Source organism: Taeniopygia guttata, chromosome 4A, assembly GCF_048771995.1.
Source record: "Taeniopygia guttata chromosome 4A, bTaeGut7.mat, whole genome shotgun sequence".
Lineage (NCBI taxonomy): Eukaryota > Metazoa > Chordata > Aves > Passeriformes > Estrildidae > Taeniopygia > Taeniopygia guttata.
In genome coordinates this window covers 13,397,456-13,424,120 of record NC_133029.1, presented here as the reverse complement: position 1 = coordinate 13,424,120, position 26,665 = coordinate 13,397,456, and the positions used below count along the sequence as shown (strand labels likewise).

The 26,665-nt window shown below is 37.4% G+C and overlaps 1 long non-coding RNA gene across 12 annotated transcripts in view; it reads right to left on the bottom strand.

Moving 5' to 3' along the window:
* Positions 1 to 26,665, bottom strand: part of LOC115495195 (uncharacterized) — a 235,415-nt gene that overhangs the window by 38,890 nt on the left and 169,860 nt on the right. The window lies entirely within an intron of this gene.

Here is a 26,665-nt window from a genome sequence, read left to right as displayed (position 1 = left end):
GTGGCCTTTGCTGCAGAGAGCAACGGTGGTGACACAAATGACATTGTGAACAGCACTAGGAGCACAGGTTTATTTTGGGGAGCTGGTCAGCTCCTATCAACACTTCTAGAGTGTCAGTGAGCCTGAGATCCATGGTGGAAATGGGAAGAAGTCACCCACAGGGGTGGCCCTTGGCCATTTACCAGAGTGCACATTAATGGACAGTAACAATTAGGTGTTAACAAAAAATTTGTGGGAGAGTAAGAAGGCATACACAGATATCCTGTATCCACAAATATCTTTGTGCAAATTCCTTAAAGTGTAATATTTTTGCTTAATATTCTGTGATTTTATGGAATATATTTTCTCTCCCTCTCCTTTGTTTTCCCACTAGTTTTGTAGGACTTCTGTTGTATTATGGACCACTGACTGAGAAATCCAGATGGATTTGAAGACTGCATGGTTCTTCCTAGTCCTATCATATATGAGTTGAATGCTTCTTAATAATCCACAGAGTTGTTCTGCTGACAAATTTGGGAGAAATTTGGGCCATATTTTTCACTTAGTTTTGCATGCCAAATGTTTTACAGATTTTTTTTGGGGGGGTGATGGGGTGTGTACAAATTGGCATTTTACTACGAAAAATGCTTCTCACAAATCCTAAAATAAGAGCAAAAAAGATGGTCAGAAACTTCTGCATTTGTCAGTTCCTTAAACCGCAGAAATTTGGTTTACAGTTAAAATGACTTATGTCTTATGGGTTCTAGTGTTTAATATTGATAGATTTGCTGGTTGACTAGAGGATACCTTCTAGCAGATGTCATTTTCAATGTTTCATATTGCTGGATTCTTACCCTTTGGTAGCAGGGCAACATTTTACAGAGAAATCATAATCTTTTCATCAGTCACAGAAGCACTGTAGGGGCAGGATCCAGCAAATAATGGTTATGAAAAATATGATCAGGTCTGTCAGTCCACAGACTGGGAGAGATGAGCTTCAAGTGACCCACCCACAAGCATGACTTCACCCCTTCCAAAGACATGTCAGCCTGAAGATATCAAAATGCAGAGCTTGCAACAGAATGAAACTGAAACTTCATGCTTCCCAGAGAACAGTTCCTATTTTCACAAGTAAATTACATACATTTCCCCTCATGTTTTGCTGCTCAGTAACTCAACTTGAAAAACATTATTATTGTTGCCACATGGTATCTAGGAGGAAAGGTAGACAATTTGCATGAGTACATGTTTTTTTCCCCTCTAAAAATAATTTAAATTTCTCATTTTTATTTGCAGATTTGTATTACACTGGAGAACATTTTGCAAAAAGAAAATTACAACTAACATGACAAAGTCCTATACTCTATTTTGGGATCAAAAGCATTTTCATAGAATGGCTTGGCTTGGGAGTGACCTTGCCGATCACGATTCCAACCCCCCTGCCATGGGCAGAGACAAAAAGGACAAAGTTTCTCTGTAGGTATATTGGAAAGTGATACCTAGTGCTGCTGTTGGACTCCTTTGCTGTAGATTAATGTGCTGATGTTAAATTACTTCAGCTAAACCTCTTCACTATGAGCCTTCAGGAATTTCTGAATTTGAAGGCAGAAATTTTTTTCTTCATTTATATAAAAGGAGGCATTTGGTTTTGTCAGCTAAAATGAACCAGGACACTCAGTTGTGGAAAAATGCCAAGACTGTGCTATTAAAAGTTACCATGTACTGCCAGCTTCTGTTCCCACAGGGTTTGCTGACATTTGCCCACCACTCAGGATTTAAAGAAGATGTGCATAGTAAGGAGTGAAAGTGGGAGCCCTTTTCCTTGCCCTCCCAGAACCTATACAACAATTCCTTTTGCTCTTTAGAAAACTGGAGGTCATGACCCTTCTATGAGGCAGTAAGAGTAATGAATTTCAGGTGTATGTGTAAGAAAGAACAAATTTCATCTAGCTCCACTCTTATTTGGTCACAGTTTGCAGTTTGAGCCAGGTGATAAGTTTACTATATGAAAATTGGTTTTGCTCAAGAATATGATCCTATTTTTGCCTCCCTTCTAAGTATTTTTGAAGGCAAATCAGATGAGTCACAGGCTCAGATCCAGGTATGTATACATTTACCACTGAGTGGAGAGAAGAAAACCTCACAAGACAAGGACAGAATGTAATCCTTGCTGATAACATAAACAAACAGAACGCACCCTGAGACACATCAGTTGTTTTGACAATAGCCACCACCAAGAGAGCTGTGTGCTTCATTGGTTTATTGCAGAATAAAGCCCTGCCATTTCACACAGGTCTGATTAAGCAAGGTGACAGATCAGCTTGGGGCTATATGCATTTAGCTATGAAGTTGGTGGATGTCTCTTCTACATGCATGACTGTAATAGACACATGAGAATAAAAATAACTGTCTTATATATATTCATATCTATTGTCTGGTCTTGAAACCCTGGAGGACAAATGTGAGTTGTCATCTCCTTTCTCTCCCCCAAGTCAAATGTCTTTGAAAAAGTAATGACTACCAGAATTAACAGCTCTGGATTAGCCCAAAGATATGAATAAACTCTGTGACAATGTTACAAGCTTACAAAATAGATAAAGAAGACACCAGCAAGTTGTGCCTTAAAAGCATAAAATTATTCTGAGGGATTTTACTTAAGTGTAGTCCCTACAGATTCTACAGAAAGGAAAAAAAAAAAAAAGCAGGATGTCAAAAGAGATGACTGTGTAGTTTTCTAAAGCAATACAACTTCCTATCTCTGCCACGTTACTTACAGAAAAGAATGCAATTTTAACTTGATTTTAACATGAACTTATTGTATTTAAAGGAAATTTACCTCACAAGGAAGATTGCTTAAGGGGAATGTTTGAGTTCCTCAAGTAAATTTTCCACTAATGCCTAAATAGAGAACAATTACCTCTTTCTATCTTTATTTATTTCTTTATTTTAAGATCAGAAGGCATTAAGCCTCTTGCAGCCAGCATTATGAAACTGCATCATATAGCTGGCTGCAGCACAAACTTGGGTATTTTCTCCAAGAGTGAGCGATAAAAGTTTGTCTTGTCTTGTTTTAACAAATGTTGTCCTATGGTTGATTCACTTTGCACAAAGCTGGGATGTTTGCAAGTGCACAGCTACTTAACATTCCTGTACAGTCATGTCACCATAGGAGCAGCAATAAATAATGTCACCCATCCAGCTCAACAAACCAGTGCTAGCAAGGTTATTTATTTATGGGCCGTCCATCCTGAGGCTTTTAATGCATTGTGACTTAAACTCATCAGTAGATTACCCTCTAGGCAGAGCAAATTAGAGAATCTGCTTGCTCCCTGTCATTGAAAGACCTAACCATTTATAGCAAAACAAATTCATAACAAATATAACAAACTGGGCATTTACAATAAAAGAAATTCAGCTTTCACAATAAGAAAGCATATTCATGCTCCACAAGGTAGTATATAATTAGTTAATTGTCAGTACAATTGTCAATGCTTAATTCCTGTAATTTATTAAAGCTATTGGAGTTTAACTAGCAGCACTTTTTTCTTCTGTAAATAAATAGGACTTTTTTCCCATCTAGATAATTTAACAGCTCCTTAAATAATTTATTTATCCAGTAGCACATGGCAATTTGTGATAGAGTGTGCAAACATTATATAGAAGTGTAATGTGACAGTGCTAATGCGAGGGGAAAAAAAAAATCCTGAACTCTTCAGAAGATTTTACTATGAATCTTTAGCATCCTAATTCAGAGCTAGCACTAAACACACAAACTGCTAATTTATTTTGAAATATTGGCTATTAGGAAAAAAAATTTCACTGAAAGAATAATAAAATACTGGAATTGTCTTCCTAGGGAGGAGGTGGAATCACCATCTCTGGATATGTTTAAAAAAAGACTGGACTTGGCACTTGGTGCTATAATCTCATTGTGGTGTTAGGGCATAGGTTGGACTTGATGATTTTAGAGGTCTCTTCCAACCTCATTATTCTGTGATTCTGTAATTATTGCAGCAGTGAAGCAATCACTTCAGCACTCCAGAGCATTTTGCACCAATTCAGTGGCAGTGAGACCTCAGCCACTGTATGAGCTGCATCAGTGCCACAAGATCTGGCCTCCTGTTGAAGCAGGATTTCCCCTCCCTTGAGCCGCAGGAAGTTCAGTTCCATGGGCTTTAGGCAGGTGATTTTCAGATGTGGATGTGTGTCAGGGAGATGATACAGATGAAATGATTTCTTCTTCAGACCCACACAGAAAAGCGATCTTTTCTTAGAGACTAATATAAAAGTTAAGTTTTGATCCTTTGGTCTCAGGAGGCAGATAAGACATATTCTTGAACTTCAAAAACCCCCAGAATTTTGCTGTAGATTCTATAATTATTTTAACAAAGAAGTGTTTCTTGTCCTTTTCCTTTTTAACCTAAAGACTTGCTCAGATTAAACACCGTATAGAGGCCTATTTTGTTTACATGTAGTCATTTTTGCATGATGTTAAAGAAAGCCTTTTTCATTTAACTCTGCTTGTCAAGATTGCAGTCTTGCATTTTCCTGTACAACAGATAAGAAGTGTCAGTCACCTCCTCACAACCTCATTTACCATTAAATTAAATAAAGGCAAAACATGAATTTACATCAACTATTCTTAATCTTGCTACTCTTCAGCCAAAACAATGTCACATTTGCAAAATCAGAGAAATTATTTCATAGCTGTTTCTCGGCACTTCAAGCTGATTTTCATTACCAAAATGATGCAACAATCCACAGCTTTACATTCCTTTGCAAAAATTAATCACCCCTGCACAAAAAAACAGACTCAGGAGAGGAACAGGATTCTGCATGAAGATAAACCTGGATACTTCATTTATTGACATGACTTCATATTTAAAATTTTCTCTTTGAATTCAAAGGCAGCAAATTTTAGTATTTCCAGTGCTGTTTTTGCAAGGAAGGGCTGAGGTGCCCAGACCAATCCAGTGCCATGTTTGCTACAGATCTACAAGGAGATCTTTCCTGATCCATAGTTTAATACATATACTACCTAATTCAGGTTCAAAGAAAAGCTTCACTTATTATATCCTTTATATGGTTTGAGGCAAAGACAATCTAAAAAAAAAAACTGAACATTTTATTCTAAATGTAGGTGGGTTCATATATCTTCCCCAAAAAATGTCTCCTTAGTATTTTAAAATCTTTATGGAATAACTTTCTTTTCTCTTTCTGGTTTCAGGTTTTTGGGGTTTTTTCTTAGAATAATAAAATGGAAATGTTTGAAAAGCAGTTTTAAAAATCTATTTTAGCACCTCAAGAAAATGAAAAAAGATGAAATTTCAAGACTGTATATATTTCCACCAAAAGATTAAAAAAATATTTGGGAAAATGCTAAATTAAGGTTTATTTCTCAGGGATTTCAAAAAGGAGTAACTACAAAGAGCCCCACGGATACTTGTCTTACAAGATATTGCTTACCAACTAAACCAAATTCCCATTAAAGTTTTGCATCCCATACCTCTGAAAAATCCAAGTCACAATCTGCTGTCACTGGGCACGTCTGGCACAGAGCAATTTAATCTGCTTGCCAATGCCAGTCCCATGGGAAGCTGTGAGCATATGGCCAGAGATCTTAAATTGAATCTGTCTTCAACCAAAAGCCACAGTGGGGAGGGAACAGAGGGCTCAGATCAGGAAGATCTGTGTTTGCTGAGCAGCTGATGAACACTGGGCTGAGGCAGATTTCAGCTATTCAATTGTCAGGCCCTGCTGCTAAAATCCCACCCAGATCAGAGGCAGCTGGGATTTACTATTGACTGCAGCAGCAGCTCTGGCTGATCCAAGGGCTCCTTCCCCACCCTGCAGCACTTTGAAGCCAGAGCAGGAGGGATACATGTCAGCAAAACCACAAAGATCTCTAAGAGATACTAAGAACTATTATTACAATTCTTTTCTGATAGTATTTTAAGCCCAAATTCCATATTGTCACTGCTTCAAACATCAGCCCTACAACCATAAGCTTAATTAAAAATAAACTATTTATAGTTTCCCCCATTCAATTCCATCTACTGCTAAAAGTAACAGAATTTCTTTGAACATATATCAATTCTCTAGGCCTTGAATAGATCACAATAATCCAAAAATAAGCATTAAAGAATATAGTAAGTGGCACAGGAAAAACAACAACAAAAAACAAACAAACAAACAAACAAAAAAACCAAAAACAAACCTATAATCTTTGTTGCTCCTCATTTACTTCTGTACACTTCGTTGTTTTTATTTCAGCTGAATGATTCCAAACAATAAATCTAACATCCCAAAACTGTATCCAATCAGTACATGCTTTAAGAGTGTCAGAAATTTGACTAGTTAAGAAAAATGGCTCTGCTACAGAGTGCCCACTGGCAGAGTTAGTGTGTGACAGAGCAGTTTAGGACTCCATTTTCCTGGTCAAATAATTAATCATCATCTTCATACTTTAACGGAAGGATGTTCCCCTCATACCCAATAGTCACAGTGGCATACTTTGTTATATGACATTTAACAGGTAAAGTAATTGGCATATATATCATGTAGAAAAAACAGGTTTTATTTTATATTTATATCTTCTAAAATATGCTATAAATTAGTCAACAGATAGAGTTCTAAAACTCAGTTCAAACCCCAGTGAAGTCAACAGAAAGACTCCCTCCAGAACAGATATTCACTGGAATAGCAATGTAAATTTGAAATACCTCTTCTAAATAGCACAGAAGCCTCTCTTCTAAAAAGCCCAAATTGTGTTCCTGCTTGCCAACAAACAATTTCTCCATGAAGCTCCTGTTGTATTAAAGACAACTCTTAGACAAAGACCTCAACAATTGTCACTGAGAAGAAGATATCCACTATGGCCTCAAGATTTGCCTTCAGTATTTGACAAACAATAGACTTATAGAACTGGAAATAGATTACCCTGACATTGTTCTATGCAATGATCTATAAAACTAACACTGAAATATAACCTGGCAGCTGTCAATCAGATAAGGACTTGGAAGAAATGTCCTTTGACATGATTCAGTTTCAGATATCCCTAGCTATCGCAGGGCTCAGTGAGGCCACTCACTGCTTAAATAAGAACTGCCTTACAAAAATCCCATTACAACAGGTTCTCATGATTTTAACAGTGAACCTTCTATCTTAATTGTAAAAAGCATATAGAATCAAGGTGACAATCCCTTATTCGTCTAGAATTGAAAAATTAAAAGAAAATGCTTTCTATTTTCTATTTATTCCACTTTTTTAGAGAATTTCATATTTAGTCATCTCTTTAGTCCTTCCTTAGCAAGCATGGAATTTCAATGTTACGAATCCTTATTAATGAAAAAAAATATTTTTTTTAATGTTTACCAAAACATTTGATGGCCCAGCCAAGGGAACCTCCAGCAGTGTCAAACTGAACCTTTTAATTGATTTCCACAGGGAGTCACCTCAGTTTGCTACAGACACCAGCTGCCTGTAGGGACACAGGACACAGGACACGAGGTGAGAGCAAGAACCCTCAGCTGTGAGAGCTCAGATTTGTCATGTCCCTGCAGCTCCCTCCAGCATAACCATTTCTTCTGCAACAAAAATACTAATCCAGATCTCAGACCATTTGTCATGCCTGGGGAAGAGAAAGAAGAGGAAAGATATTAACAGGAAATATATTATTTTTTTTAAAGTCAAAGCTGAGTATTTATGTTACACCCAGCACTGGAAGCCAAGTGCATTTCAAATTGGGAAAGTGAATCCTCACAAACATTTAGGGTTAAATCTGAATATTTCAAGTCAATGGTTTACAATAGATTTCTCTGCTAGTTCTATCTCAGGTCTTAAGGTACTGTGGCACTCTGGCAAAGAACTGAAGTATTAATCAAAATATTTTGCACTCTGCTTCTCATTAAAATTTCTCTTTTTGTACAGCTGTATTGGATTTACTGTTCCAAGAGAGCAGCAGAAGATCCCTCAAAGACGTACAAATAATCATGCTTGTATGTTGCTGGGAGGTAAAATGAAGTGAAAATATTAAGAATATAATCTGGATTTTTTGTATAAAATAGAAACATATAAAATTTATCATGTTCGAGTTACTAAGAATCAATAAGGGTTTCCTCAAGAATAATATTTCCTTTCTAAAGGAAATATTATTCTAAACCTGATAAAAGTATGAGTGTGCAGGTTTATTTCTGATTATTTCTTTCCTTTTCCCCTGTGAGGAAACCTGCAGGATAAATTGTTTGAAATACTGTAGTTAGTCGACAAAAGGGTATATTTGATATTTAACAATATTTGACACAAAGAAGTTAGCACATGCCACTGCAAGGGTTGTTTCAGAGAATATTTACCACAATTATGACAATTGTGGACTTCTCATTTTACCTTTGAAAATTTATAATTTACACAAAAGGATATTTTTTTTATCCCTTGGGGTTCATTTTGTAATTCAAACTGTTTAATTTTTGCTTAGATTACATCTCCATCATTATTAATACCTAGATGTACTAAAATTATCTTCATTAGGAGTTTTGAAACAACTTTAAATGGTGAAAATGTGTATGGCCATGAAAGTTATACAAAAATAGACCAAACCACAGACAGCAACTAGCATAAATTTCTTTAAAACAGCACTAAAGAGACATATTGGAAAAAAATGGGAATTTCTCTAAATTCTTTCAAGCACTCCCACAGTTATTAGCATTTTCATAAAATTAACTTGCAGAAGACTCTCCTAGTAAAATTAGAATTATTTTTTTTTCCATGGCAGCAAAGTCTATTAGGGATATAGATATAATGAAAGACACTTCTGAGCTATTATTCAGCAGTGCTAATAGCTTTCCATGCCTAAAGATTAGCTACAATGAAGTATCCATGAGCATTTCAAATCCAGCTCTGTGCTCACCACTCCAGATCAGGCAGTTTAATTACATTCATGAAGTAGATGAAGCATTGGTAAATGGGCATGAGTTACACTGTACACAACACGTGAAATTATCACATTATTAGCGGGATGTAAATATCTGAAAAAAAATATGGATTACAAACTACTTATAACATCAGCAGCTTTCATAAAATGGAGGGTCTCATGCATAATTCAGACACAAGCAATATTGACTCCTGCTTTACTGAAGACAGGCCATTATTTTTCTCTCTTACCCCTGCAAAGATATAAACACCAAGAGTTTACAAGCCTATTTGTACTCTCTGGGCTCCAAGTGCATCAGGCACACACCTAAAAAGTGAGAAAACCTGAGTTCTTATCTACTTCAATATCCCTATCAAAATCCACCAGTCCCTTCCAATGCAGCACCTTTGCAAGTTGTCACTGAACTTTGTCTTCAGTGACAGTATCCCTAAGGTTTTAGTCCTAGGAATATTCTAGAATTCCATATTTTTCTAAAGATGAAAATGAAGTTTCCTTCCTTCAGGTCTTCCCATCTTTCTCCTCCAGATCCAGGGCTGACAGTGCAGAGAGCCATGTGCAGCCCTTGCAGAGTCTGTGTGCAGGCTCTTCATTACAGAACAGACTTCAGGCAGCTCTGGGTTTGTCTTGTCTCACACACACAAAGTTCACCTGGACAGAGCTGTTCTATAAGAGGAATATTTCCTGTTCTTCAAATTATAATGCCCTTTTACCTTCCTGTTTAGGCAAGCCACAATAATTCTCCTTTGTTGCTGCCTCAGAAGCAAGGCAAAACTTCCATCCACCCCTTCATTGCACTGCACATTAACTGTCCCACACTGACCCAGTTTCACTGCAGCTCTCTTTCCATATGTGATAAGCATGTGAAAGGCTTGTTTCATTTTTCTTTTTTTGCCTGGTCAGTCAAGTTGTCCAGCACTGGGCTTTGCAAGGCTGCATCTGCCTCTTTTAGCCACCATGTGACAAATTTCAGTACATTCGAACCACAGGGCAGAGCACAAATTATTTTCCAGTCACAAAACTTCCATGCAGAGTCTGGCTGCCCGTTAATTTCTGGTCATCAAACTTCTCACAACATCTCCAAACTCCTTAATGTGAGTCCCTGCATGTGGTGTGCACACATCCTGCAGGATTCCTGCTGATAACTAACCTGCCAGTTCCAAACACACAACAGTGGCCATGATTTTCTTCTTTCCTGTTTAGGATGAGGGTGGGAATCTCTGTGGACAGGGAGGCAAAAAATCCTGTCCCTCCTCCTTTGCCATCACAGGGAAGTGACTATAAAAAATGTTTCTGCTTCAGACTTTCATGCGCTGTAGTGAAAATGAAAGCTCATTCTAAAGGACAAAACTGAAGTTATTTGAAAACATCTGTAATTCCAACTCTGAGCTTTTTAACACTTCTGCTGCATTTCAAAACCCAGCACTTGGCTCATTCACTGCAAACTTGAAACACCTGAAAATCTTTGTTCCTACCTTATTTACTGTATATCCTAAAAGTGTGGTAATCCCTAGATTTTCATGCAATCAGATTAAATGGGTGCAGTTGATGTAGACTATTTCAAAACTACTTGAAATAATATTTCCATTTCTGCAAGTGCAGGGAAGATGCACAACTGAAAGACCATTTAAAGAAATGTGATTTTAGTTAAAATGGATGCAGCAAACCTCAGTGGGTAAAGGTAGTAATAACAATGCAATGTCTTTGTCAACAGCCAAATGCTGCTTAGAGAATTCTTTCTCTAAAGAAAAAGTCTTTTTGAATTGATAGGATGTCTTAATTCTTGAGATGAAAGAGCATTTCAATAAGATAGAACCACTTTCAGTAATTATTAACTTCTTACGACTAGGGATAATATGCGAATCAGATTTTTTTGTTTGCTTTTTTTTAATGTACGCAATACAAACATTTAAAGGTAGAAACAAACAGACTATTGCTATAGATTCTGTCAAAATGCCATAGGAAAGCAAGCTCCTGGTAGAGGTAGATCCAACAAGCAGTGTGTTTGTAACAGTTCAGGCTCTTTCAGCCTCACCTAGCAAGGTCACTAAATTTGCTTTTGGTCATACATAACTATTCAATGACTTTTTAATGCCATTTTTCTTAAAATTGATGAGGAAAATAAAGGTTTCTGCTCATCACCTCTTCCACAAACAGAACAAATGAGGAAATAGAAGTGTAACTATTTAAATTTTAGTTTTCTCAGGCAAGTAGAGCATTTATCTTCCCCCCTCAGGGTAGAATGGGAATCATACGTGTGCTGGAGTAAATGACTCATGATGGCAAGGGGACAGAATAACAGATCACCCATTTCTATTCCAGTGGCTGCTGCAGCCCTTTTCTTTATGAGCAGGGCAAATCTCTGAAACTGCCATTACCATTCTGCAAGGATTCCTTTCCAAAAGAGATGAACTGACTGACTCTCCCTCTCTCCTTCCCTCACAAACAACTGACTGGATTCGCCACAATTTTTTCAATGCCAGCAATTTCACTTTCAATGATGAACTGAAAAGTCACAGCTTAAAGCCCCTGTCTTTCAGTTTATTGAAAATAAGGCATGAAATTAGAATATTTTATAGCTTTTGCATTGCAGGGATTTTGTTAGAGTTCAACATGAGGGAACAAGCAAAGCCATAAGTTTGATTTGTGTGCACTGGCGACTTTCCCAGCGCAGTAGTAGAAACAGCAGAAGCTGGAACTTAAGACATGCAGCTAAGCATGGAGCCTCACCTGGGAAAAGGAGAGGGGAAAAACCAACAAAGCAAAACAAAAACAAATGAACAGAAACAAAGCACAGAACAAAACAAAGCAAGATAACTTACTGTAGCAACACTAGGGGAAAGTTGGGTAGTTTGCTTTGTCAGTGACCAAAGCTGTGAGAGAGTCACACTCAGAGAAAGACCTTTTAGTTCTTAGGACATTAAATTACTTTAATAACAGCAGATATTTAGTTTGTTTTAAATCCCTCTGTAAATGTCCTGAACACAAAAAAAAAAAAAAAAAAAAACAACAAAAAAAAACTATATTGATTTTTTCCTCCTATCTTTATAGCCAATGGCTCTATATATAGGCCTTAAATATTTGTTGGGTATTTTTTTCTGTGATATATCTTTATTTTTAAATAGGAACTAAAAGCCCTCAGCCTCAGTATAAAGGTGTTTAAAATGTCTAAATAATATAGTATGCATGAATCTCATTTTGGCTGTACGACTCTATTACACACAGGCTGATTTGCAGAAACACAAACAGTCCCAGGGAGAATTTTTTGACTCTTCATGCAGGTTCAACTCTATTGGAGATGGAATGTCAACATGCCCCTGAAAATGGAGCATGGTAAGACAGTGACATCCATGGCCTGACGGAGCAAAATTACCTGAGCCACGGCAGGGGAGGGAAGGGAGAAGAGGCAGGAATAATGAATTGCTGCTCTCAGCTCCCTGTGATCCATCCTGCTGCTCTGCCTTCCCAGCCTAATTTTCAATTGTGAAGCCTTGGATCTGCACCCTGTGACCGCGTGAGCTGCATTTTTGATGCTATATAAATTCCACAGCTGTTCACAGGATACTCACTACATCAGCCCTGAGTGAACAACAGTGGTACAAGGACTGGAGAACATTCCCAAAAGGTCACTCTCAAAACAGACACAGAGCAGAGGAAAAAAAGGCAAAGCAGACCTTCTGTGATCCCAGGTGGCACCTCAATTACAAGACTATCTTTTCTTGTGACTGCAACAAGCTTCTTTTGAGGATTACACTTTTGGCATATCTGCAAGATTTCTTCAGTGAAATTAAATGGCAATACTCAGAGATATTTGTATGAAATTACTCAACTGTTTTAAACACCTGTCACAATCTTGCTGTAAGTATCAAAGGGACATTTAATTATAACATTTTGTATTAAACAATAAATTAATTAATTTTCATTATATTGACTTAGGATGTCCATGAAAATTAATCTTTGGCATTTACAGAAAACATTTATAACACTGACTGTGAAGCAGTGGCTTTTTGACCTGCTGTGCCTTAAAGCCTCTGGGAGCAAATCCACAACTCAGCTCCCCAATTCTGCTCACTCCAGCTACAAAACACAGGAAGCATACAAACCAAAAACCTGCATTTTTATTTCCTGCAGGGATTAATAAATTTTACACAGCACTGATACAGATGATAAATTGCAGATTTGACACATTTGTTGTGTCAGCCCTATTGTTTGGCAGCATAGAGTGAAAAACAACCCTTAAGACTGCAGAGTAAGGCTGAGACTCTAAAGTTTGCTTTTAATTTTGGATTTCACCTCCGAAAGTGGATGAATTTAATACCTTGGAAGGGTCAAGCCATTTGGTGGACATGACCAGAGTTCAAGTCTGCAATAAAGCATGAATCCCACCAGGGAGCTGTGGCTGTGCTCCCCAACACTTCAGCGAAGGATTGACAGGTCTGAGTCTTTGTACTCTGAATTTTAGTGCCTTACCCAGACTGGTTAGGGGGCTGATCCCTTTGTTTCTCGAGCTATCCATAAAGAAAAGAATCCAAATTTAAGTGGTGCAGCTTAGTCACGATACCATCCAATTTACCTTTTCATTTTGTAATAAAGACAATTATCAGGACCTCAGTACAGCTAAAGGCTTTTAACACTGTGGGCTTAGAACAGCTGTCAAGGAAAAAATTGTTGTTCAACATGAGCTTTTTTCACAACTTCCTAAGTCTCCCATTCCTTCCTCACTCTATTATTATTCTTCTTCCCATTATTTTTCATATTGTTATTTTTAATCATATACCACTTATCCTCTGCTCTTCACCACTGCAAAACTAAGTGCTTGGGGGGCAAAATTTAATATATTTTAATTACATGATGTTCTGCTCTGCTGAACTGTTACACCAGAAAAGAAAAAAATGAGGAATCTTCCTGTAAGAAGAATATATTTAGACTAGGCATGTTTCTGTGCTTCAGAACCTGTTTAAAATATAGGCTGTGTAAAGTTCTGTACGGCAATCTTTTGCATAACATGATTCATAAACATGAATAATATTCAGCAATAATCCTGATGGGTTTTTTTTTTTGCTCCCCTCCAAAGACTAAGTAGTTTATTGTTAATACTGCTTTGCCCTCAAGAAAAAATAATTGTTTTGTCATTTTCTTCCTACAGTTTTTTGTATGTTAAGTCAGATTCCTTGTGTTATGTCATAACATTGAGACAACTTTAAAAATTGTCACATACAAACCTGAGGGAGCTGTAGGTGTTTATCCTGGAGAAAAAGATTAACACTACAACTGCCTGAAAGGAGGTTGTAGCCAGGTAGGGTCAGTCTCTTTTCACAAGTAATGAGCAAGAGGACAAGGTCTCAGATTGTGCCAGGGAACATTTAGATTGGATATTAGGAAAAATTTCCCTACAGACAGGGTTGTCAAGCACTGTAACAGGATGCCCAGGGAAATGGCTCAGTCACTAGTCCTGGAGGAGTTCAAAAGACATTCAGATATAACTTTTGAGGAGCTGACTTAGTGGTAGGCTTGTTAGTTTTTCATTAATTGTTGGACTCAATGATCTTAGAAGTCTTTTCCAACATAACTATATTTTATATATATATATATATATATATATATATATATATATATATATATATATATATATAAAAACACATTTGGAATGTTTTCAATAAAACACTTCAAGAATTCAAAAAGTGGCTTAGCAGAGATACTGCCAGTTGCATGCTTTTCAAAAGTAAGGTTATATTGAACTTTCTGAAAGAGATTAGATAAGCACACATAGATTTCAGGACTGTCATCTGTCAGACCCTGAAGTACAGCCAGCACAGAACAATGCACAGAACACCATAAAATTTGTTTTATTATTTAATTTTATTTTCTTCAGTCCTGAAAAAGATCAGCTTAGACAAGTAGAGAGAATGGATATCATGGCAAAGATTTAAGATATAGATGTATATTGACATCAAATAGAAAGTTTTTCTAACTTATAATGAGTTGCAACATTTTTTTGAATGCTTAAGCAAATAGACCTTAACTTTGCTAGAGACAAAGCATTTGATGTCATGAAATTCATCCCTTTTTCAGCAGTACATGCGGAGCAGCAGGATGATCTCCAAATTTTCTATGACTCACAATCACTTCCAGTTACAAACATGGATGGGTGCTGCTATGATCCCTCCCTCTCTCCTCCTGCCCTCAGCAGTATGTGTTCCCCTGCTGAAGGGGCATTTCTGATGCCAGCAAGGCAGAAATCCCAAGGAAAAGCAAAAGGGAACCAAGTCCTCAGGAACAGGATGATGCAAAAAGAGCATCTCCAGAGGAACAGAGGAACTCGATACATACAGAGGATCTCATTAAAAGGAAAACAAGATAATTCTCCTGAAGCAGAGTGTACTAAACTCTTTAGCCACAGGGTCATGCTCCTTCATCAGATCACACTGCCCTTCATGGCAAGTAGCAAGTTTAAGGCTTATATATCCTGCTCAAGACAGGATGAAGTTAGAAACCAATCATCACCTCCAAAAACATATAAAAGAATAATAAATATGAAATCTATTTTGAGGTCAGGAGGTTATTACTGAGATGCCAATCAGGTAATATCCTTGGGAAAGATGTTTTAATGCCTGGCCACACTTAAGAAGAAATAATTTAAGTTCTCTAGCATGAAAGCTATATTTACTTAGTTTTGTTATCTCACTAATCTTGCACTGCCCTGTGCTTAGTCTATGTATTTTATTGATATGAACAGCCAATTATTTAGCCTAATTTTCCCAGCTTCTGAATTGAAATACATATGACAGCAAAATAGGAGCAGAAGGCATAAGCACAGCCTAGTTTAGATTAAATTAATATTAGTCTTTTAGTCTACCTAAGTGACAAAAGCTGCATCACTCTGCAGGCTGCTGGCCTTGGGGTTCATTGTTCTGAGTCTCTCAGACTTTCATGTCCTGGATGGAACTTCTCAGTGGTACCAAAAGCACACAAGCTGCCGATGGCAGCAATTGAATCAAAGACTAAATTCTTAGTTCTTTGGGCATCAAAGGAAGCAGAAGCACTGAACTTTGTACGCTGCATTTATCAGAACTGTTACATGCCAAGTAGGGTAAATTTTCTCTGTCTCTTCTGCTACCTCCATTCTTTGTTGGAAATGGAGTACTGAAAAATTTTTTATCCAAGACACTTTTCCAGGAAGACAGCTGCTGGCTCCTGATGCTAAATGTGTGATTTGTTCCTGAATTACTAAAAGAAAAAAAAAAAAAAAAACACCAAAAAAACCCAACCCCCCCCCCCCAAAAAAAAAAAAAAAAAAAGAGAGAGAGAAAGAGAAAACTCATCACTGAATCACAGTCCCTTTTTTGTTTGTTTCTGATCAAGTTCATACTGTCTTTTCATTGTAGTCCTCTATGGGTACTTTCTTTTATAAAGCATAGCACTCTTTTTCTCCTACCAAAATTGTATTGTGTCATGTTTAGAGAGAGCCTTTGTCCTTAGTATCAGGAGGAAAAAAGGTTTCATTTCATCTTTGTAGGATTGCCATAAAAAAAAAAAAAAGAAGCCAAAAGGGAAAAAAAAAAATATGACTGCAGAAAACCTGAAAAAGACAAAAGAAGTGAGAACTACCTCAAAGAGATATTTCATTGACATTAGTGTACTTTTTACTATAATTTTAATGGTTGCTACAATTCTAGACAATACATTATATTTTCTTTGGCAACTTTTTTACCCTTATTCAATGAAGTTTAAAAACTTTGATTTGTTAAGGAATAAATAACTGTTAAAGGGAAAAAGGATGTCCTTTCTGTAAATTCTTTCTAATAGACATAGAACCTTTTATTTATACTTCAGATTTGCTGCTTGAGTGTACTGCTGCGTGTAAACTAGGAAAGCATGACTCTTTCAATTGTGATGTCAGAAATTTACTCAAAACTATTTTAAACTAAATTGAATCTTAATAGAAATGTCTGTATTGGCACTTCAGGCTTAAGAATCCTGTGCTGTGTGATTGGGTCTTTCAAGCAGAAATGTACACACCAAATTTTCAAAGCAACAATGGTGGGTTTTTTACTTTAAATTTGTATTAGGTTTTATACAATAAGTCACTGTATTGGAATATATTTAAACAACTTGTATACAATTCTGTTGGGACATCTTTTCAAATCATGTGTTATAAGTAATGAAGAGCATTACTATATTATCATACATATAAGGTAAGTATTTTTTAAAAACTGTGCTTCTTAAAGGTAAGACTTTATAAACAAAATGCTGACATAACACAGAATTCAGTGGGGTTTTCTCCATTTCCAAGGAGGTTTCCAAGCTGTTAACGAAGAATTCTTACCTATAGGTAAGAATAGCTGTATAGGAGTTGAAAACCCAGATATAATTTACTCAGTATTGATTGAGAAATGTGGATAGATAAGTCACTCAAGACCTTTCAGGTCCTTTCCAGAAATTTATGCATTTTCTGGAAAACCTTCCTCCTCTTCATACAGCCAGAAAAATCATCACCCATTCAGCCTGTTTTCTCAGCTTGTCCCATGCAGTTCTCTCCTTCTCTGTCACCTCAGATTAATGACATTGTTCTAAGGCCATCTCCCTTCAAATCTATTCAGCACTTCCTCTGTCTGCCAGGTCAAAGTCTCCTTAGTCAGGCTTCAACAAATTACCCATCAGTGCTGTGATTCCAGCTGCCAGCTCCTTCCACAGGCTCTTCCAGCCAAGAGTGGGGCAGAGCTCCTCAGCTCTGGGGCAGGAGGCACCTGCTCAGCCACCTCTACACAGCCAAGCATCCTCCTCTTTCCACAGACCAAAGAAGCCAAGCCAAAGTTTCAGTGTGCCAGTTTAGAAGACAGACTTTTAATTTTGTTTGTGATAAAATTCAGTTGTTATGGATTAGGTTTTTTTTTGCAGTTATTTAGAAAAGCTCCTTCTAAATCAGGCTTTACCATTTCATGAAATGAGCTGTTGTAATGAGTATGTCCCTCACAAACTTAAGAATACAATCTCTTTTATTCTTTTTCCCTCAAGGATTTGATTTTATGTGTTTTGAATTTTATATCACAACTGGAAGCTAACTCACAAGATATAGTTTTAAATGCTGGTGATTGAACTCAGCTATAAGGCCACATCAACCACAATTCTGAATTCCATGTGTTTTTTATAAATATGGAAATATGTTATTGAATGAGCCATAAAGAAAAGGCAATTTTACATGATCGTACATCTTGAGTCTCTGAAGAGTTTTTGTAAAAGGGGGAACTATTGACAAGGATCAAGTATGTCCTTTTTATTCTGCCTCTCTCAAACATGCAGAATATCATTTTTATCAGCCATTCAATAAACTAAAAAATGTAGGCAAGTGGTGGACTGTTGAAAATATCATTTGTTCTAAAATAATTATTCTCCTATTGTATTATAACTGTATGCAGCTTTGAAGTCATTGTAAGTTAGGCAGAGAAAAATGGAAAAAAGTAATCATTTTTACATTTTGCATGCAGTGGCATATGCAGGAGTACACTGTCAGGCACAAAAACATTTATTTAAAAAAATTCAATGGCATAGTAGCACAGAAAAACTTGTCATATGCAAAATGGTTCTTTGACAGAGAAATCTATCACAGATAATCCAGCACAGTGTAAGTTTAGAATCATCCTGTTGAAATGCTTATCAACAGGGCATTCAAAATAGGCAGCTTACATTTTTTTCCTGATTATTAGAAATGGGATTACAAACATCTCAGTGGGCAGAAAATGTTTGCATGTTCCACTTATAAAACTAAAGATCAGATAAGAAATTCAGAAGGGTACAGACTCCTAAATCCTCAAAGTTCTGGCTGTACAGAGATAGAATTTACATTCAGGCCCTTGCAAGCCAGATGCTTTATAATATGTTTCAGTTTGCCAGCCCTTTAAACCACTGAAAAAAGCTGTAATATTACTGAAGAATCTGTCCATATGTTGAAGTGGTTTTGCATCTAGAAAAGGATTTATACACAGGCTTATTTTTGTTCACAGATTAATATGCTTTGCTGAATCTGGGCTACAATGGTGTGATGAGCAGAAAATACTTTGAAAGTTTCCAGTGTCTTATCCAATAGATTTTATTTAAGAGAACATAGCTCGAGTAAAGACTGTTATAAAAACTAATTCCTGACATTTCAGTTCCATAAATTGAAATAATAGTCTTTTGAGTATTCTTAACAATTCTTCAGAAACCTAGAGGGTTTTGCCTGGATAGACAAAACATCTACCATTTTATTATAGGAAACTTCCCATAGAAACCATATCCTTTGTATTTTTAAATATATTTTGTGCCTTCTATTTACTATCAAGTCCACAGCCTGATATGAAAAGAACAGCAGTCACAACATTTAACACTCTGAAAATAGGGGAGTTAACTTTATGAAGAAAAACCACATTTCTACTGAATTTCATCTACAGCATATCCCATACAAAATCCATTTGTAAATCATCAGAAATAATTGAAATGGATTTGCATACAAATGGCCTGAAGCATCAATTCACATTTTTAAATGTGAATTAAAATTCATCACAACAATAGACAAAGGAACCAATACTCCTAAAACACAGATTTACCATTTGCCTTAGCATTATACTTGCCTGCCATGTTCAGATTAATTAGATCTTTATCTCAAGCAGATTCAAAGGATGTTAAATATGTAAATTAATTTTCTGAAACAGACCAACATAACTAAAGGCCTCAGCCACCCATTGTGTCAAATCAGAAAAGAGGGAAAAGGCAACAAAAGAAAAATCAAGGCCCAATCAGTTACTTATTCTGGGAACAGAAAGCTGATCCCTCAACTCAAAGCAAGTTTTGCAAGTGCTGCATCAGCTGTTATGTATTCCCAGCTTCTGCCTTCTGTGCTGGGGACACAGCTCACAGAGCTCATCACTGAGAGGGGCAGGTCTCTGTACTATGGAATTCTACTGGCAAATTCCCAAATCCTAAATATTGTTGTTTGAGAGGAAGGTCAACAAAACCGAGAAAATTAAGTCCAACTCTTTTTTATACAGAAAATGTGTCCTTCCACCTTCAGTCACATCCCCCAACTTACTCTTTTGACCTCTTAATTCAGGTGCTACTGCAGGAATGGATTGCTCTTGGTTCCCTGCAGCTCCTCTTTACCTGAGCAGCCTCTGCTCCTCCCAGAGGCACACACCTGTGCACACACAGCTGAGTTTGGAAAGGCAGCAATGGCCATTTGGCAGCTGCAAAACCTCCCTCTGAGCAAGGAGAGGATGCACAAACCTCTGCTGTGCCCTTCAGGCATTGCTGGGAACACTCTGTTGGGAGAATGCATTCGCCCACACCAAAAGCACCAGCAGCAAACAAAGTCTGGCACCCACTGGGACTGCACAGCCTGGACAGGTAACTCTGCATGTCCAGCAAGTGCATTCAGGAACATCATATATGCATATATATGCATATATAACACTATATAGTCAAGTAGAATTTCTAAGAAGTGATTTTTAAAAATCAGATAATTACTAAAAATCAAAATTTCCTATTAATTTGAAAGTATTTTCAACGTACCTGGAAGAATTTTCTTCCTAAAGAGAACAGATCTGGGGAGAATTCATAAATCCTTCATGCTCCCTACCTAATTTTACCAATACTGAAATGATACAACAAAGAGGTTAGCTTTGTAGCCATTTAAAATTATTACATTTTTAATAACATTATTAGTAAAGATATCAGGGCTCAACCTTGTAGCACTGTGCTATAGCTTTACTTTGACAAATCCAATCCAGTCCATAGTCACCATTTCGCACCACATGCTAGAATCCACCTTCTCTCCTCTTCTGATTACACATGTGAATTCATCCATAAAGTAGTCAACAAAATAATCCATTATAAATAATGCCTGCACCTACACTTGGAGGTGGCACATCATTAAATTTTGTAAAACAAAACATTTCTAGAATATGAGAAGGAAAAACACTGTTCACAGAACACAGAAGTGCAGCCTTTCCTCAGCTATTTATAACAAGAGGAGCAGCACTCACAGCAGGCTGAATGGCCAGTGAACATGCCCATGGATAAACACATTTTATGTTGCACTAACTCAGTTCAGGAGCACTGACTTGGTCAGATCATTTCTTGGCATTTTGGCTAAGGTCAAGCAAGGTTTAATTGCAGCACCTCAGCTCAGGAGAGAACACCAGAGGGATGGTATCTTCATATACTCATGGAGAAAGGGAATATACATTTCTGTGGGTGATCTCACCGATTATCACATTGAACACAAGAATTCTATATAGCTATCAATATATTCAGATTTCCCCAGAAACAAGTAATGGGTGGAAGGAAACACAGTCCTTTACACAGAATTTGTTTGTTTCCAGCAAAGCTGAAGCACCAAATATTTATAAAATGTGCTAGACAAAGACCTTGTGCTACATGAGGAAAATCAACCATGTCTCACTGTGTTCTATCCCCTAATAAATCTTTGTAAAGTTATAAACAGCTTTCACACATTTAATTGACCATATACAAAATCGGCGCCTCAACAACAAAATCTAACTTCTTGTGGGGAGAAAAAAAGCACTGAGCACGCTGCAGTGCAGTAGTTTGAAACGTGTTCTGTGAAGACATGAAACAGCTGTACAAGAGAGCAGGACTGTGTCAGAATGCTTTAGTTTCAAGACCTCATTCAGTGCAGGAATAATGACAGAACTCACTGGGGCTGAACAACAAAGGTTCAAGATACAGACCTAATAAATGTCTTAGGTAGCAAAACAAGGAAAAAAGATTTCTAGACACAACATCTGAAGTTACAATTTACCAGAACAGTACAGAGAAGTGTAAAGTATCTCTTACTAAAATTCATTTCCAGCATAGAGTTTTATGGATGATTACAACAAGTACCAGTGTCAGAAAGTCCAGAGTTTCTCTAATTGGCATGTAAAAAGTTAAGGAACATAAAAATTATTATAATTTTGAGACTGTGAAAAGCTGCATTTCAGTATGGTACCTGTGGAAACATAGCTGGAGATAAAACTGGAGGAAACTGATAAGTTTTATTCTCATCCTAACAGAAGTTACAGTGGTACAGAAAGTATATAGTAAAATACAGCTCCTTCTCCCTGGATGGAACGTGGCTGGAACGTTCCACAATGATTCCCCATAAAACTGTAGCACCTGAGGAGAGGGAGGGAATAGAGGAGTAGAGACACCGTGGCCAGGCTCTGCTGAAATCCTTGCAGGAGGGGAACTCGATGGTGCTTTGCAGGTGATAAATCCCATTCCACCTGTCAGCCAGGGGAGAGAGAAAATGTCTTGCAGCTGACCAACAGCTGTGGTGAAATTGTCCTCCTCAGAGGAAATTGGTTTACTATAGTATAATTAAAATATTAACACACACCCCCCCCCTCCCCAGGTACACATCCCCAAGGTATGACCACCCCTCACTGGGCATTTAGATTTTATTGATTCTATCTTTACCACCAAAGTGGAAGAATTTTTCACCAATCAGCAACAAAGGCATGTATGACTAATCCCCCAAGCTCCACCTAAACATAAAGAAATAGTATAAAAGTAAGTCAAGAATGGGAGAAAAGTTAGGGAAGACACCATTTTAAATACTGGATCAGCCAACAGGCTGAACCTGCCCTCTTTTCATGCTTTTATTGGGGATTAGAACATCCCTGTGTATTGCTTTGAATACATTTTTGCAGTCAGATACTATCACCAGCAATCCTCGACCTTGATCCTTAACCTGGCACAATTTGATGTTAATAAAGGCTGTTCTTCCATAAATGTGAGTGTGAGTCCTTCACAGGAGCTGGCAGGTGCCAGCAGCAGGGAACATACTGAATAAACATCCACTGAGGGGTCTCAGAGTGGGAATATCCTCTGAGGGGTCTTCCTTGTGCTGTTGGTGTGTCCCTGAAAAAGTCATTTATCAGCCTGTGGTCCAGCAGAAGTGGTCAGTGAAGGGTCCCTCTGGTGGGACACTGGCAGGCTGATCAGGGACAAAGGTCTCAACCCTGGGGCACTGGCAGACAAATCAGACACTGAGGGTCAAGGAAATCTCCCCTTTTCACACGACAGAATCATAACTTCATTACAAAACTTGGATTGTTCAACTGTCTCTTATTTCTGATAATTACACACAGCCTATAAATGCTTAACGAGTGATAAAATGATGTTTAACTGGAAGAAAAATATACTGGTTATTTGCAAATAAAAACAAGTCAGTCTTACAGAAGAAAGAAAATAATTACAATCTAGTAGCACCTAGATGGTAACTGCTAGATTTTTGTGAAATGTGGCAACTGCTTCAAAAGATCTACTTTTATATTCAATAGATATTGAATCCTCTTCTGTATTCTGAACATTTCAAAAAGAATGGGAAAAGAAAACCTGTGGGTTCGGATGTTTGCCTGAGAGATGAATACCTAAATCATCTTGACTGAGACAGGAATTTACTAGCAAAGTCTTGAAAATGAGCAGAACTTTATTTTCCTTTGCCTTCCATGTTTTGGCATCATAAAAATCCACCTTATAAGAGTGCAGAACTTTCTACTCTGCTCATGCAAACAAAAGCTGTCCCATTCTCAGAACAGCTCCCCAAAGTCTGTTTTTCAGCCTACCTAAAATTCTACTTTATTGAAACTTCTAATAACAAGAGGAAAGAAGAAAACTAATTGCATTCAATTTATTTCTAGTTTATTTTAAGGCAGGATGGTTGCTGATTTTTATGCAGTAATATTTACTAAATATAGTCAATACCATTTTCATTACTCTATCAACAAGATAAATTCTAGGGAATATTCAGTGGTGGGCAAAAGCAATGCTATATGTTCTATTATAGCCAACAATATCCAGCTCTGTAAATTGTCCTTTATTGCAGCTATTACTGGATTATGGAAATCTTATTACTAATTGATTATTAACTCAGAATAATGTAATATGTTTCCAGAGAATGCCAAGCAGCCTGCAAGCATAATGCTAAATCAATACTTATTTCTTACCTGTTCCATTCATCATATTCAATTCTCCCTACCAAATGCAAAAGGCTAAAACAGTTTATTTCTAGCAGTAGAAGAGACTAAATAAATCCATATAAGAGTAAATAAAAATAACCGGAGAACAGAAAACTAGTCATAATTTTAAAGTAGAACAGGGAGGAGAATCAAATAATTTAAAAACTTTTATTTTAGCTAGGGTCCACTCCTTTTAAATAGCAGGGGTTTGTTTTATCTAAGACTGATTTTATTCCTTCAAGTATTTGAAGATGTTAAAATATAAGTTAATATGCAGCACATTACCCTGGAAGTTTCTTGATCAGTCCCTACATATTAAGGGAAGACTTTTGGGGAAACTTAATTTCCCTGTCCTGAAGATAGTTTACCCCAAAGCTGGTGGGAAACTAAAAAATCCCAGTGTAAGGATATGAATACTGGAACTCATTTGAAAGTCAAAAGAGATTTTCTTTGACCACCTTTTGAATCTGGGCAGCACAGCTTTTAGTTCTGGATGTTTTTGTCTCTGCATCCTCCTTGATGTTGGGGAAATCATGTGTAATTAGCCAGGGTCCACTCAGCACAAGAGAAAAGGGCATCAAACTAATACATTACAGCAGCCAGCTGAGATCAGTGCATCTATATTGATCCTCTGATGTTTGCCCTGGATACCTGCTCCTTTGCCAAGCACACAGTCTCAGCTAAGGAATATAGTCCTTTTCTTTGACTGTAGAATAATTTCCAGTATTCATAAATCCAACTCGTTCCCTCCCCAACAATTATCAAAACATAATTTTATAAAGCCTCCTTATAAAAAAAGATACTTAGAAAATTAAGTTCAAAAGGGAATAATTCAATGTTTTCTAACCATAGTTACGCATACCAGCATGAATAAAACAGGAGGACATGGTAGAACCAATATTGCTCCCAAATATAAAAGGACAATAAATACGTTTAGAAGTTTCTATTATACAGACATTCAAATTTAAGTGTCTGTAAATTGAAGCTCTGGGCTGTTTTGCCTTCAAAAGACCAAGGGTAGGAAGGTTTCTACCCTCATCTTGGCATAGTGCTGCCATAGCAGGGGTCACTGCCCATGGGCTCTACCACCATGCACAGGTAATTGCCCTCCACTATGGCTCAGAAAGTGCTTTAGTTTAGGGGATAGAATGACAACCATATAAGAAACCTGAAGCCCTTTATGAGAACCTGATTCAGGAAAGATTGTAAGGAATTTTGCACAGCAAATCTGAGAGAAAGGCTCAATATTGAGCAGTTGAGGATGTCTTCATGTAACTGAGTCACAAAGTGACTTTAGTTCTACAGGCACTAAATTATCACAAGGAGGTAAAGTGGACAGTCTGTAAAGATATGTGTGCCTTAAGTAACTCTCTACCTCAACCCTTCAGTGACACATGACAATTGCTTAAAAAATTCCTTTTTTTTCCTGCTCAGGGATAAAAGAGAATGGCCCTTATTTGAAAAGTTCCTAGTGAAAAAAGGGCAGAAATACGAAAGAGATTTTTCTGCCATGAACTGTGTGGCAAAAAATGACTAGAAAGTAATAAATCACTAGAAGGTAATAAGCCATCTGCTACTTGAAATGAAGGACATCTGAATTCTTGGAAAGACTGAGGCTCTTAGGCTGAAATAAAGTCCTTGTAAGTACAGCCTCATGTATGAGCATTAAATAAGTCAGCTACTGCTGTAGAAGCGCAGTTTAAGTTGATGCTATGTTTTACCAAATTTTATGCACTGACAGTAGGTTCATGAAGGTCAGCCTCAGCCCAGGGAAATCTAACTCTCTAGGCTCCCCTAAGGATAATTTGGAACATTGAAAGTTGGCCTCCAGCTTTGAATTGCTCTCGCACTAACGAGCTAGAGAGCCAGCAACTGAATGAGTGAGAGGCTTGAAAAATTCATGTTGTGAGCAGCAGCAGAATAGTCCACAAAGAGCTGCAGGACACTGACCTAGCTGAGGGCAGCACTTTGCAAATGGATCTGTTTGCAGCTGTGCTGACTGGATTTCCTCTGGATGCCATTTACAAACTTGCAAGAACGAGAGCAGAGAGGTACAGCTGCAAAGCTCAGCAACTAATCAAGGAGCCTAATTAGATAAAGTGGTTAATCCCCACATATGCCTACAGATAACTGACAAGAAAGGCTAAGCTTTGTGAGAGCTCAGAGCAGGTTCCTAAGCTAGAATCTCTGCATTCTTAACAAATCTATATTAGTAGTCCCACAACCACGCAGAGGTGTAAAACAGCCGCAGAGTTGTGTCCTTTGCACAGAAAATGAAAATGCAACAGTCTTACTGCTATAGGAACACATCAAAATGACTCAGCTGCTCTCTAAGCCTCACCAGCTGATTAATTCTCTTAGATAAGCTCTCAAGTCTGTCTAAAGTACTAAATTAGGTTAAATACAAATGATGATGTGGTGTCTCTAGCCACTGAAATTATGTCAGGAAGGTCTTTGTCCTTACTGAATATGCCTTGATATTTATACATCAGAAACTGGAATTGATATTCCATTTTCTGAAGGATGCAAAGGAGAGAAAAGTAAGAAATTTAAGCTGTGGGGCAGACTTTGGTTTCCTATGATGTCCCCAAAAGACTAAGAGATACCTTCTGGATCTGTGGGCGCTCTCTGCACTGCCCACAGGGGTGGAGCTTGGAGGCTGCACTCACACAGAGCCAGCTTTGGCTCCTTTAGCCAATGAGGGTGGAAGGGACCAAGCACAAACCAAAAGTGCTAAAGGCATCTTCTCACAGGATTTAGT